Consider the following 13,148-nt stretch of genomic DNA (forward strand, 5'->3'; position numbering starts at 1 on the left):
TTGCCCTTCTCTAAGGGATTTTGAATTTCCCGCCCTCCCCTGTCAGTGAGCCGGTTACACTTTCAACAACAGACGAAGGATTCGTTGCGCTCCGTTGTGCAGGTACTCTGTGGATTTTTATATATATATATATATATATATATATATATATATATACACACATATACCGCATACCCATAGATTCAGACACACACACACCCCATAAACATAGATTCAGACACAGCATACACACACCACATACATGCAGACACACAAAACATGAACATTTTACTACATACACATGTATTTAATACAGAAGGGACAAATAACTACTATCCTACAGCTTTAATCTAGATGGGGCTGTTTTTTTTTGTTTCAGGCATTGAATTACCTGTGCTTAGCATTGTGTGTGCCTGAAAATAGAATAAATAAACTAGGTATGTCAGCCCAGTGTCACTGACCTTTGAGTGCTGAGTTCCGGGGAGAACAAAACTTCCACAGACTGCAGATGTGTTCCTTCCCTGCGTGGCCATTCAAGCAGCCAATACAAGGAGCAGGGGGGAGCAGGGGGGGAGGGCAGCGTTAGCTGCTGTAAATCTGTCAAAAAAAACCAAACTGAACTAGTGCGGCAGCTCCTGAGTCCTGCTAATTAACCGGCTGAGGGGAGGCAGTGCATACAATACATAAAACTGGCTGCTGCACTAGTTCCTCACTGGCTTACCTTCAATTCTCTCTGCTAGCAGGGCAAAAGTGACAGCTCTTGTCATCTCAGTCAAGGAGGATGGAATCGGCCAGTGAGTGAGTAAACTTACAACCCCCCCACCCCACATATATTCCACTATCTGCCCGCAGCCTCTATCACAGATTGACAGATATGTCACTTACTGAGCTCTGAGAGATGAATCAGGGTTTCCTAGTGATGGGTGGCAAGCGCTGCACATCCTCAGACTCTCACTGTGACATTCTGAAGTTCAGACTGAAGATCCCACCACCTAAACTTGCAGGCTGCAGCGGCGCGCCAAAAACTTGAATGAAGCCACATGATGACACTCACTGGTCATGTGGTGCACTATGCAATGCTATTGGGCACATCTTATCTTATGCCAGCTAACTAGCTAAGCAGCTGCCTGCTTCTCTGTGCTCAAAAAGCAGCCGCGGCCACTCCGCTCCCTCACCTGCTCTCTAGTCCAACAGTGTGTGCTGTGCTGAATGAGCGGCCCTCTGTGTATTCTGCAGGCAGCTCAAAAAGCAGGTCATTGATACCTGCCTTGGCCACTGCGCTCCCTCATACTGTGCTGCGGTGCGGCCTGTGCTGTGCTCACTGCTTTCTCTTACACACTATGTGCATCTGCCGGCCCACCAGCTGCCGGCCCACCTGGATTTTTCCCGGTATCCCGGCGGCCCAATCCGGCCCTGGCAAAAACCCGGCGTTAGCAGGCAATATGGCAGCATTGAGCTCCATACCGCACACAAATACCAGCGCTGCTTTGAGATGGTTTTATGTGCTCGTGCACGATTTCCCCATAGACATCAATGGGGAGAGCCGGCTAAAAAAAAGCCTAACACCTGCAATAAAGGAGCGTAAAGCTCCATAACGCAGCCCTATTGATTCCTATGGGGAAAAAAAAATTATGTTTACATCTAACACCCTAACATAAACCCTGAGTCTAAACACCCCTAATCTGCCACCCCCGACATCACCGACACCTACATTACACTTATTAAACCCTAATCTTCCGCCCCCGACACCTACCTACACTTATTAACCCCTAATCTGCCGCTCCCAATGTCGCCGCTACCAACATAAATTTATTAACCCCTAATCTGCCGCCCCAATATCGCCGACACCTACCTACACTTATTAACCCCATAATATGCCGCCCCCAATGTCACTGACACCTACCTACACTTATTACCCCCTAATCTGCCGCCCCCAATGTCGCTGACACCTACCTACACTTATTAACCCCTAATCTGCCGCCCCCAACATCGCCGCCGCAACTATACTAAAGTTATTAACCCCTAAACCTCTGGTCTCCCACATCACTAACACTAAATAAATATATTAACCCCTAAACCTAACCCTAACCCTAACTTTAATATAATTAAAATAAATCTAAATAAAAATTACTATCATTAACTAAATAATTCCTATTTTAAACTAAATACTTACCTATAAAAATAAGCCCAAAGCTAGCTACAATATAACTAATAGTTACATTGTAGCTATCTTAGGTTTTATTTTTATTTCACAGCTAAGTTTGTATTTATTTTAACTAGGTAGACTAGTTAGTAAATAGTTATTAACTATTTACTAACTTCCTAGATAAAATAAAAACAAAATTACCTGTAAAATAAAACCTAAACTGTCTTACACTAACACCTAACATTACACTACAATTAAATAAATTACATTAATTAAATACAATTAACTAAATTACAAAAAAATAAACACTTAATTACACAACATAAAAAAGAAATTATCAAATATTTAAACTAATTACACCTAATCTAATAGCCCTATCAAAATAAAAAAGCCCCCCCAAAATAAAAAAAACCTTAGCCTAAACTAAACTGCCAATAGCCCTTAAAAGGGCCTTTTGCAGAGCATTGCCCCAAAGAAATCAGCTCTTTTACCTGTAAAAAAAAATGCAAACAACCCCCCAACAGTAAAACCCACCACCCACACAACGAACCCCCCAAATAAAATCCTATCAAAAAAACCTAAACTCCCCATTGCCCTGAAAAGAGCATTTGGATGGGCATTGCCCTTAAAGGGGCATTTAGCTCTTTTTCTGTGCCCAAACCCTCAAATCAGCCAATAGAATGCGAGATCAATCCTATGGGCTAATTGGATCAGCCCATAGGATTGAAGCTCAATCCTATTGGCTGATCGAATCAGCGAATAGGATTTTTTACCCTTTAATTCTGATTGGCTGATAGAATTCTATCAGCCAATTGGAATTCAAGGGGCACCATCTTGGATGACCTCATTTAAAGGAACCTTCAATCTTCAAGAACCATCAAAAGAAGAGGATGTCTTGAAGATGGAGCTGCTCCGCGTTGAAAGGATGAAGATAGAAGATGCCGTCTGGATGAATACTTCTGCCCGCCTGGAGGACAACTTCTTGCCGCTTGGATGAAGACTTCTCCCGGCTTCGTTGAGGACTTCTTGCCACTTGGATGAAGACTTCTCCCAGCTTGATGAGGATGGATGCCCGGTCTTCAAAAACTGTAAGTGGATCTTCGGGGGTTAGTGTAAGGTTTTATTAAGGGTTTATTGGGTGAGTTTTATTTTTAGATTAGGGATTGGGCACAGAAAAAGAGCTAAATGCCCTTTTAAGGGCAATGCCCATCCAAATACCCTTTTCAGGGCAATGGGGAGCTTAGGTTTTTTAGATAGGATTTTATTTGGGGGGTTGATTGTGTGAGTGGTGGGTTTTACTGTTGGGGGGTTGTTTGTATTTTTTTTTACAGGTAAAAGAGCTGATTTCTTTGGAGCAATGCCCCGCAAAAGGCACTTTTAAGGGCTATTGGCAGTTTAGTTTAGGCTAGGGTTTTTTTTTATTTTGGGGGGGGCATTTTTATTTTGATAGGGCTATTAGATTAGGTGTAATTAGTTTAAATATTTGATAATTTCTTTTTTATTTTGTGTAATTTAGTGTTTATTTTTTTTTGTAATTTAGTTAATTGTATTTAATTAATGTCATTTATTTAATTGTAGTGTAATGTTAGGTGTTAGTGTAAGACAGGTTAGGTTTATTTTACAGGTAATTTTGTATTTATTTTAACTAGGTAGTTAGTAAATAGTTAATAACTATTTACCAACTAGTCTACCTAGTTAAAATAAATACAAACTTAGCGGTTAAATAAAAATAAAACCTAAGATAGATACAATGTAACTATTAGTTATATTGTAGCTAGCTTAGGGTTTATTTTATAGGTAAGTATTTCGTTTTAAATAGGAATTATTTGGGTAATGATAGTAATTTTTATTTAGATTTATTTTAATTATATTAAAGTTAGGGGTGTTAGGATTAGACTTAGGGTTAGGGGTTAATAACTTTAGTATAGTGGCAGCGGTGATGTTGGGGGTGGCAGATTAGGGGTTAATAATATTTAACTAGTGTTTGCGATGCGGGAGTGCGGCGGTTTAGGGTTTACTATGTTTATTATAGTGGCGGCGATGTCCAGAGCGGCAGATTAGTGGTTAATAAATTTATTATAGGTTTACGATGCGGAAGGGCCTCGTTTTAGGGGTTTATAGGTAGTTTATGGGTGTTAGTGTACTTTGTAACACTTTAGTTATGAGTTTTATGCTACAACTTTGTAACGTAAAACCCATAACTACTGACTTTAGATGGCGGTACGAATCTTGTCGGTATAGGCTGTACCGCTCACTTTTTGACCTCCCAGTCAAAACTCGTAATACCGGCGCTATGGAAGTCCCATTGAAAAAGGAATTTTTGAAAGGTGCTGTAGTTATGTTGCGTTACGGCCAAAAAAGTGTGCGGTATACCTATACCTGCAAGACTCGTAATAGCAGCGATAGTGAAAAAGCAGCGTTATGAAGCTTTTTCACTCATAAAGCAAAACTCGTAATCTAGCCGAATAATAAGTAATAATAAAATACGATGGGTAAATATCTAACTGTGTGTTGATCTTATGTTTACGCAACAGTATAAAGAAACTGACACGTTTTACCAAAGAGAGAACAACATGCTGATATTCAAAATTCTAGTATATAATAAACATAGTATATGTTATAATAGTGTTTGTGCTTTAGTGAGGTAGTACAATCCTCTAAATCTATGAGGATTAAATTTTGATTTTTTTTGTTGAGGTGTGCACAAACATAAATTTCTTGTTTGTCGGGTTGTGCAAAAACCTTCAATTTCTTTTGGAGCTGTGTGCGTTAGTATGTAACAATTGTAACTAATACAGTTAGAAGTTTTTATAGTCAGGGTTGGGGGTGTTATGGGTGCGGTTTTATAGGCATGGTTGGGGGTGTTATGGGTGCGGTTTTGTAGGCAGGGTTGGGGGTGTTATGGGTGCGATTTTGTAGGCAGGGTTGGTGGTGTTATGGGTGCGGTTTTATAGGCAGGGTTGGGGGTGTTATGGGTGCGTTTTTATAGGCAGGGTTGGTGGTGTTATGGGTGTGGTTTTATAGTCAGGGTTGGGGGTGTTATGGGTGCGGTTTTATAGGCAGGGTTAATGGTGTTATAGGTGTGGTTTTATAGACAGGGTTGGGGGTGTTATGGGTGCGGTTTTATAGGCAGGGTTTGTGGTGTTTTGGTGCGGTTTTATAGGCAGGGTTGGGGGTGTTATGGGTGTGGGTTTTTTATAGGCATGGTTGGGGGTGTTATGGGTGCGGTTTTATAGGCAGGGTTGGTTGTGTTATGTGTGCGGATTTATAGGCAGGGTTGGAGGTGTTATGTGTGCGGTTTTATAGGCAGGGTTGGAGGTGTTATGGGTGCGGTTTTATAGGCAGGGTTGGGGGTGTTATGGGTGTGGTTTGTTAGGCAAAACTTGGTTTCACTTTGAAAATTGGGACATTTCGAGGAAGGTAAAGCTGCAGGAGGGTCAATAAAGCAGAGCTCCAAAACCATGATGGTGGTGAGCGCTGTATAAATCTAGGATCATTGGGTGCCCACTACAAAATGTATACTTACAGCGAGTCAGCGTTCTTTTCGGAGAAAACTCGAAGGCAAAAATCTGCATCCTCATTAGGATAATACGTGTGAGGGACAATGATGTATTCTCCAACAGGCAGCTGGAATCGTTTGGAAACTTCACGGTGATTTTTGTAGATTGACTGAGCCACTTCTTTATTCTTCTTTAGAAATTCCTTGGTTATTTGGAAATCTTGTTTTTCATACTGACATACAGAAAATGTAAAAATAAAAAGGTATTAATACAAATTACAAATACTTTTTTTTAACCTGCTATTTTTATATAATCAGTTAAATATATTGTTAAAAATAGGGATGTGGATTTGTCTAATTCAGCAGCAAATTACTGCCGAAGATGGTGGCTACCAGTGGCATTCGGCTCTTTTTGGAGCCGGATTTCTTCTTGTGAAGAAAAGGGTTAGTCTACTCCAGAATTATTATTGTTTAAAAAGATTTTGCATAACCAACACAGTTATATTAATATACTTTTTACCTCTGTAAATACCTTGGCCTCTAGTTATCAAGCTCCGTAAGGAGCTTGATGGCCCCTGTTTCTGGCGAGTCTTCAGACTCGCCAGAAACAGCAGTTATGAAGCAGCGGTCACAAAGACCGCTGCTCCATAACCTGTCCGCCTGCTCTGAGCAGGCGGACAGACATCGCCGGAAATCAACCTGATCGAGTACGATCGGGTTGATTGACACCCCCCTGCTGGCGGCCCATTGGACGCGAGTCTGCAGGGGGCGGCATTGCACCAGCAGCTCTTGTGAGCTGCTGGTGCAATGATGAATACAGCGAGTGTATTGCTCGCCATATTCAGCGAGGTCTGGCGGACCTGATCCGCATTGTCGGATCAGGTCCGCCAGACCTTGATAACTAGAGGCTCTTGTATCTAAGCCTTTGCAGACTGCCCCCTTATTTCAGTTCTTTTGACAGGTTTCTATTTTAGCCAATCAGTGCTGACTCCTAGGTAACTCCACGGGCGTGAGCACAATGTTATCTATATGGCACACATGAACTAATGCCCTCTAGCTGTGAAAAACTGTCGGATGCATTTAGATAAGAAGCGGCCTTCAAGGGCTTAGAAATTAGCATACGAGCCTACCTAGGTTTAGCTTTCATCTATGTTCACAGCGCTGCGGAATCTGTTGGCGCTCTACAAATACCTGATAATAATAAATAATAATAATCTAAGAATACCAAGAGAACAAAGCAAATTTGATAATACAAGTAAATTGGAAAGTTGTTTAAAATTACATGCTGTATCTGATCATTAAAGTTTCATTTTGGCTAGACTGTCTCTTTAAGATCTGGATTTTCACAGATCTCAATGTGTTGCCCTTTCAGAAGAAGAAATCTGTCTCTGATAACAGCTGAATGTCACTGGCAGCCACTTTGCTACTGAATTAGATGAATGCACATCCGTAGTTAAAAATCACTAAAAGAAAACATTATCAGGCAGCAGGGGGCAAGTCAGCCGGCAATCACCACTTGTGATGCAGCATCACTTGATAAAATGTAACATTACAAAAGAACTCACTTGAGCAATCCTGCCCCCTGCGCTGTCACAACGAATTGTGCAAGAGCAGCACCTGTTAAATCACTCTGAACGAACAAGTTCCGGGTGATTTATCTCAGAGACGGCAGAGAGTATAAGAAGCAGGAACTGTACTTCTTAAAGGGACGTAAACCCCAAATTTTCCTTTTGTGATTCAGATAGAGCGTGTAATTTGAAGAAAGAAAAAGTTCCAATTTACTTTTATTATCTAATTTACTTGGTTCTCTTAGTATCCTGTTGTTGAAAAGCATACATAGTTAGGCTCATCATCAGCAATGCACTACTGGGAGCTATTTGCGTATTAGTGGTTGCACATATATGCCTTTTTTCATTGGTTCACTCAACGTGTACATCTAGCTCCCAGTAGAGTGCATGACTGCTCACTTCAAAAAAGGATAGCAAGAGAAATTTGATAATAGAATTTGATAACAAAAGTAAACTGGAAAGTTGTTTAAAATTGTATGCTCTATCTGAAACATGAAAGAAAAATGTTGGGTTTTATATACCTTTAAATTCTCTCTCTCTATGCAATACACTAAGGGATAGATTACAAATGGCGCTCAAACTATTTTGCGCAGCTTTTTGTGATCGTTTGAGCTCCGTTTAAATTGCTTGATATTAAAAGTTAAGTGCAATCACACCAAAACCAACAGTATGTTCTACTATGAGAGCAATAGGTCACGCAAACTCCTAGCTAGAGCACTGAAAAAAAGAGACTAAAGTCCTACATAACTGATATACAACAACCTAATACCCCTGCCACCCTCAAAACAACAAACAATATTCTACAATCCTTTTATGATTACTACTCAACACTATACAACATTCAAAAAGAACCCTCAGTACACAAACCTTTCCCAGACCTATCATCTTACATTACGCAGGCTCAGTTACCTAACCTAACATCCGATCAACTCAATAACCTCAACAGTCCCATTTCCCAACCAGAACTTCTTGCAGCCATCAAATCACTTAACAACAATGGCTTTACCGGAAAATACTACCACACCTTCTCCTCTCTACTCTTACCCCATCTCACTCAACTTTTTAACGACATAAGTGACATCAATCCCTTTCCGCAATCTATGCTAGAAGCACAAGTTGTTGTAATCCCTAAACCAGGCAAACCCCCTACTACACCTGCAAACTTTAGAACGATATCCCTCCTAAACACGGATATCAAGTTGTATGCCAAAGTGTTATCCATTTGTATCAACACCATCCTACTATCAATTATCCATATCAACCAGGCCGGATTCATCCCAAACAGAGAACATAAAGACAATACCACCAAAATTCTTCTTTTAATGGAACACGCAACCAACAGTAAAACCCCCTCCGTATTCATTTCAATGGATGCAGAGAAAGCCTTTGACAGGCTAGATGGGAGATTCTTTCTTACAGATAACACTTAAACAATTTGGCTTCGACCAAACCTTTTTAGGGAAAATGTTCTCTCTTTACAATAACCCCCAGGCAAAAATTAAGCTAAATGATACCCTATCCCTTCCATTCAATATCTCTAATGGCACAAAACAGGGCTGCCCCCTCTCCCCAATATTGTTTGTCCTTGCTATGGAAGTACAATCCTCTCACATTAGGCGCAACACTGCCATCCACGGATTTAAAATAGCTCATCAGGAATATAAAGCTACCCTATATGCCGACGACCTCTTCCTTACACTTACGCAACCACCCTTATCAATACCACCCTCATGCAAACAATTCATACTTATGGCACCTTCTCTAACTTCAAGATTAATATCACTAAATCAGAACTACTACCCATAGGACTAAACAATAAGGAACTCAAATCGATATAATCACTAGCCCACTTTCGTACACAACTCCACTCTATAAAATATCTAGGACTCCACATCGCCCCGCACACTCACATAATCCTTGATTCAAACTTCAAAGCTGTATCCACTATGACACACTCTCTCCTGAGATCCTGGAGCAGCAAACCACTTTTGTGGCTTGGAAGGATTAACTCGATTAAAATGATCCTCCTTCCCAAACTATTATACCTCTTCCAGACCCTACCAATCCCCATTCCAAAATCACTGATCTATAATCTACAAAAGTCAATTATCTCATTCATATGCCAACACAAAAGGCCCCGAATAGCTACTGCCACACTGTTTCGCCCTAAGGACTTGGCATCCCAAATTTAGCACATTATAGACGTGCCACATTCTTTACTAGAATAATCCACTGGTGCAGACAGTCAACCCATAAAGAATAGATCCTTTTAGAACATTTACTATCCCAAACTTACCACTTTGACAGTAAATGCTGGTTGCCCCCGAATAAGCGGAACCTACCAACACACCTCCCAATAATTACAACAGAAACTTGTAAACTATTATTATCAGGTATTTGTAAACTATGGGACATACACATCAAGCAATATAAACACATATCTTCAACACCCTCCTCACTAACTCCCCTCACAGAGAACCCATATTTCCCCTTTCAACTACCCACTCAACCAACCTCATCACCCCATGTGTCCAAATATTCCCCCTGCCTCACAATCATTCAAAATGGGAAACCCAAACCTCAGCCAGAGATCACGCTTCTACTAGAAAACACATGCATTAACTGGTTCAGATACCAGCAAATCGCGGATTTCCTTTTAAAACACCCCCAAAAAACCCTAATCTCCCGTAACCTAACCAACTTTGAAAGCATTTGCCTCCACAATACTTTAAATATCGTTTCGCACATCAACTACTCATGCAAACATACAAAACATCTCTCCCATCCCTCACACTGAAATGGGAGATAGAAATTAGCAACACCCTAACTCATAAAGAATGGCTAAAAATCTTTACCTCCATGACCAAATCCTCATCTTCCATATATGTTATGAAAATGAATGTCACATTTTTATATAGGTGGTACTATACCCCATATCGACTGCACACCATCCTCCCTGTGCTCTCACCAGAGTGCTGGAGAGGCTGTGGGGCAGAGGGCACTCCTACGCAGATCTGGTGGACATGCCTTACCGCTCAGGCATACTGGGAAGCTATCAAAACAGAAAATTTTATCTACAACCCTTGAACTAAATATCTCTTTTTTCCTTTTCAACAAATTCACCCCAATAAAATGTAAACTAAGATTAGCACTACTAACTATCATGGTAAACTCAGCAAAAAGGCTGATACCAAAAATTGGAAATCAAGAAATCTTCCATCAATCTCTACCTGGAAGGAAATGACCTCCTTATCCCTCCAACTAGAAAAATACCATTATATACGCATTAAACAAATTGATGATTACCATTCAATCTGCTTCCTTTAGGAAGAATATCTTAACCAGAAACCCAACCCACCTACAAATCATAACCTTCTGTCAGCCCGCTAGAGTTCGAAAAATATATATTACACAACACCGAGAGAACTGACGAATGACCCATTTCCCCAAGTCAATTAACTATCCATACATACACTCTAATAAATAAAATCCAAGTTATTTCCTGCAAGAACCATGCCTTCTTACTGTATATCTTATGTAGTTTAAATTCACTTTTATAAAGATTTATTTAATTTACAACCAAACTCTCTGTTAGCAACCTGCCTCACGCAACTTTTGTAAAAAGAAAACTGGTATCTCTTTCATATTTATAAAACAATGGAGACTTGTTGTAATGGAAGTTACCTTTTATTGTTTGTATTGATTATGTAATGTCAATAAAGCTTTTGGGAAAAAAAAAAGAAAAGTTAAGTGCAATCACAACTTAAGCAAGAATCATTACCGCAATTTCAGAGCTGTGGTTAATTGCTTGGCGAAAATAGAAGAATATGTTTTAAGTATTTCTAAATAGATATTCATATATATACTGTATGTATATATATATATATATATATATATATATACAGTATATATATATATATATATATATATATATATATCTGTATATATCCATACCTATATAAAATCCTATAGGTATAAATATATATTTGTTTAAATAAAACATCAGATATATGTAGAAATATTTATTTATGAATAAATAGAACATATTCCGTTGCATAAATAACATTGGAATATGAAATATTCATATTTTCCTGTCGGGTTAGCACTAATGAGAATATGTGATGGTGTTTGCGTGAGAGTGGGGTGTTTTTTTCCACTTTTTTTTCTCTATTGACTTCTATGGGGGAATATGTGAATATGCACGCAATATTCTTAGTTCAATTTTTGCGCTAGTCGGGTTAACGCTAGAGTTTATTTTCAAATTGAAATGCCAGCGCAACATCTTTATTCTAGTGGAGTTTTTTCTATTGCAGAAACGCAAAATACCGCTCCAGTTCTGATCCGGCCCTATATATTTTGCCTGCTTTTCATGTACTTTAAAATTATATCAGTTCCACTTCCCAAGAAAAGCAAATTCTGTGAAATGCAGAACCCTGAAACTCCTGCATGCTGCCCTCTGATTGGCCGATATGTGTGGGTGCTTGTTTATATCTGTCCCTAATTATATATCTATAGATATATAGGTATAGATAGCTATTGTACATTAATATGATCAGATGTATACAGTATGTATATGTATATATATATATATATATATATATATATATATATATATATATATATATAATAATAAAAAATAAAAAAAAAAATCAATGTGAAGAGCATAAGAATGTAAAATATGCATAATGCGCATCAGGGTCACATTCTCAAAATATTAAATAAAGAATATTAAAAAATATTAATAATTATTAAAATTATTATACATACTGTAAAAAATATATAACCCGACATTGCATTAGACCTAAATTGCAAAACGTGAAGCGCGATATACATATTTTACATACCTAGGTTATTCACATAGAAATAAATTTAATTTATATTATTAAATATATATTTCTACATATATCAGATAATGTTAATGTAAAAGATATCCATACCTATATCTCTATAGGAATAGATATACAGGTATAGGTATACACACCTATGCTTTATGGAAAGCAGACCGTTTGCAGCTCCTGCTGTACATATCTCTGTACACCTTGGGGTGCACGCAATGATTAGAGGAAGCCGGTTTCGTCATTGTTGTGCTAAGTACAGCAGGAGCTGTGGGAGGAAGATCGCCGGTCTGCTGTCATAAAGAAAAAGGTAAGTATTTTAAAAAAGACGCTTAAATGTAAAGTTTAATGAATTAAAGTGCTCTTGTTTTTAAGAGTATTTTTAAAAAACGGGTACTTTCTCATTAAACTTTACATTCACTTTAAATACATCTGTACACACATCTATATATACTGTATATATACACACACACACACATATTTAGACATGTATATGTATGTCTATATATACAATATAGCCCTTTGCAGTCAAACACCTTATCATATACCATATACCTTTTAATCATCATAACTTTTTTATATTTATATGAATAATTTTCTTCAAATAGTGTTTATATGACTGTAACTGTAATTTACTATGCATTTATGTTGTGTTTAGTGCAACTTTTTTATAATGCACTACCCTTTAAGCGAAGGTTTAAGTCGCGCTAACCGATGAGTGTAAAATATGTATTCTTTCTTGCATTTGCTTTTAATTTCAACTTGTAATATGCATGCTTTTTCAAATGTACACCGAAACGCAATATCGCTTGCACGCAAGTAAGTGCGCCGCTTGTTATCTAGCCCTTATTTTGCACACAGGTCTTTCCCAAAACAATGAATAAGAACTGAGGCATAAATACTTTTACATTTATTTGATGTTTTAGCCTCTTTTCCTTGTGCTTTTGAGTAGAATTTGCTCAGACAGAGCAGGAGCGAGCTGCATTGAATGTAATGGCGCGGTCGGGCCGGGCTGTGACTAAACAGCTGGCCCGATGCGCTCTGAGGGAAAACCAGACCTGCTCAGTAGAGCACAGAGGGCGGGTCTGGAAAACCCTCTTCTTTTTATAAAAAATCACCGG

General features: G+C 38.8%; 1 long non-coding RNA gene across 1 annotated transcript in view; it reads right to left on the reverse strand.

Moving 5' to 3' along the window:
• Window positions 1–5,854, reverse strand: part of LOC128658082 (uncharacterized) — a 28,387-nt gene extending 22,533 nt beyond the window's left edge. Inside the window, exon 1 of the long non-coding RNA XR_008402130.1 lies at window positions 5,652–5,854. This is a non-coding gene — a long non-coding RNA (uncharacterized LOC128658082). The remainder of the gene's footprint in view (window positions 1–5,651) is intronic.
• Window positions 5,855–13,148: the final 7,294 nt, after the last annotated feature.

This window comes from Bombina bombina, chromosome 4 (assembly GCF_027579735.1).
Source record: "Bombina bombina isolate aBomBom1 chromosome 4, aBomBom1.pri, whole genome shotgun sequence".
NCBI classification, from domain to species: domain Eukaryota; kingdom Metazoa; phylum Chordata; class Amphibia; order Anura; family Bombinatoridae; genus Bombina; species Bombina bombina.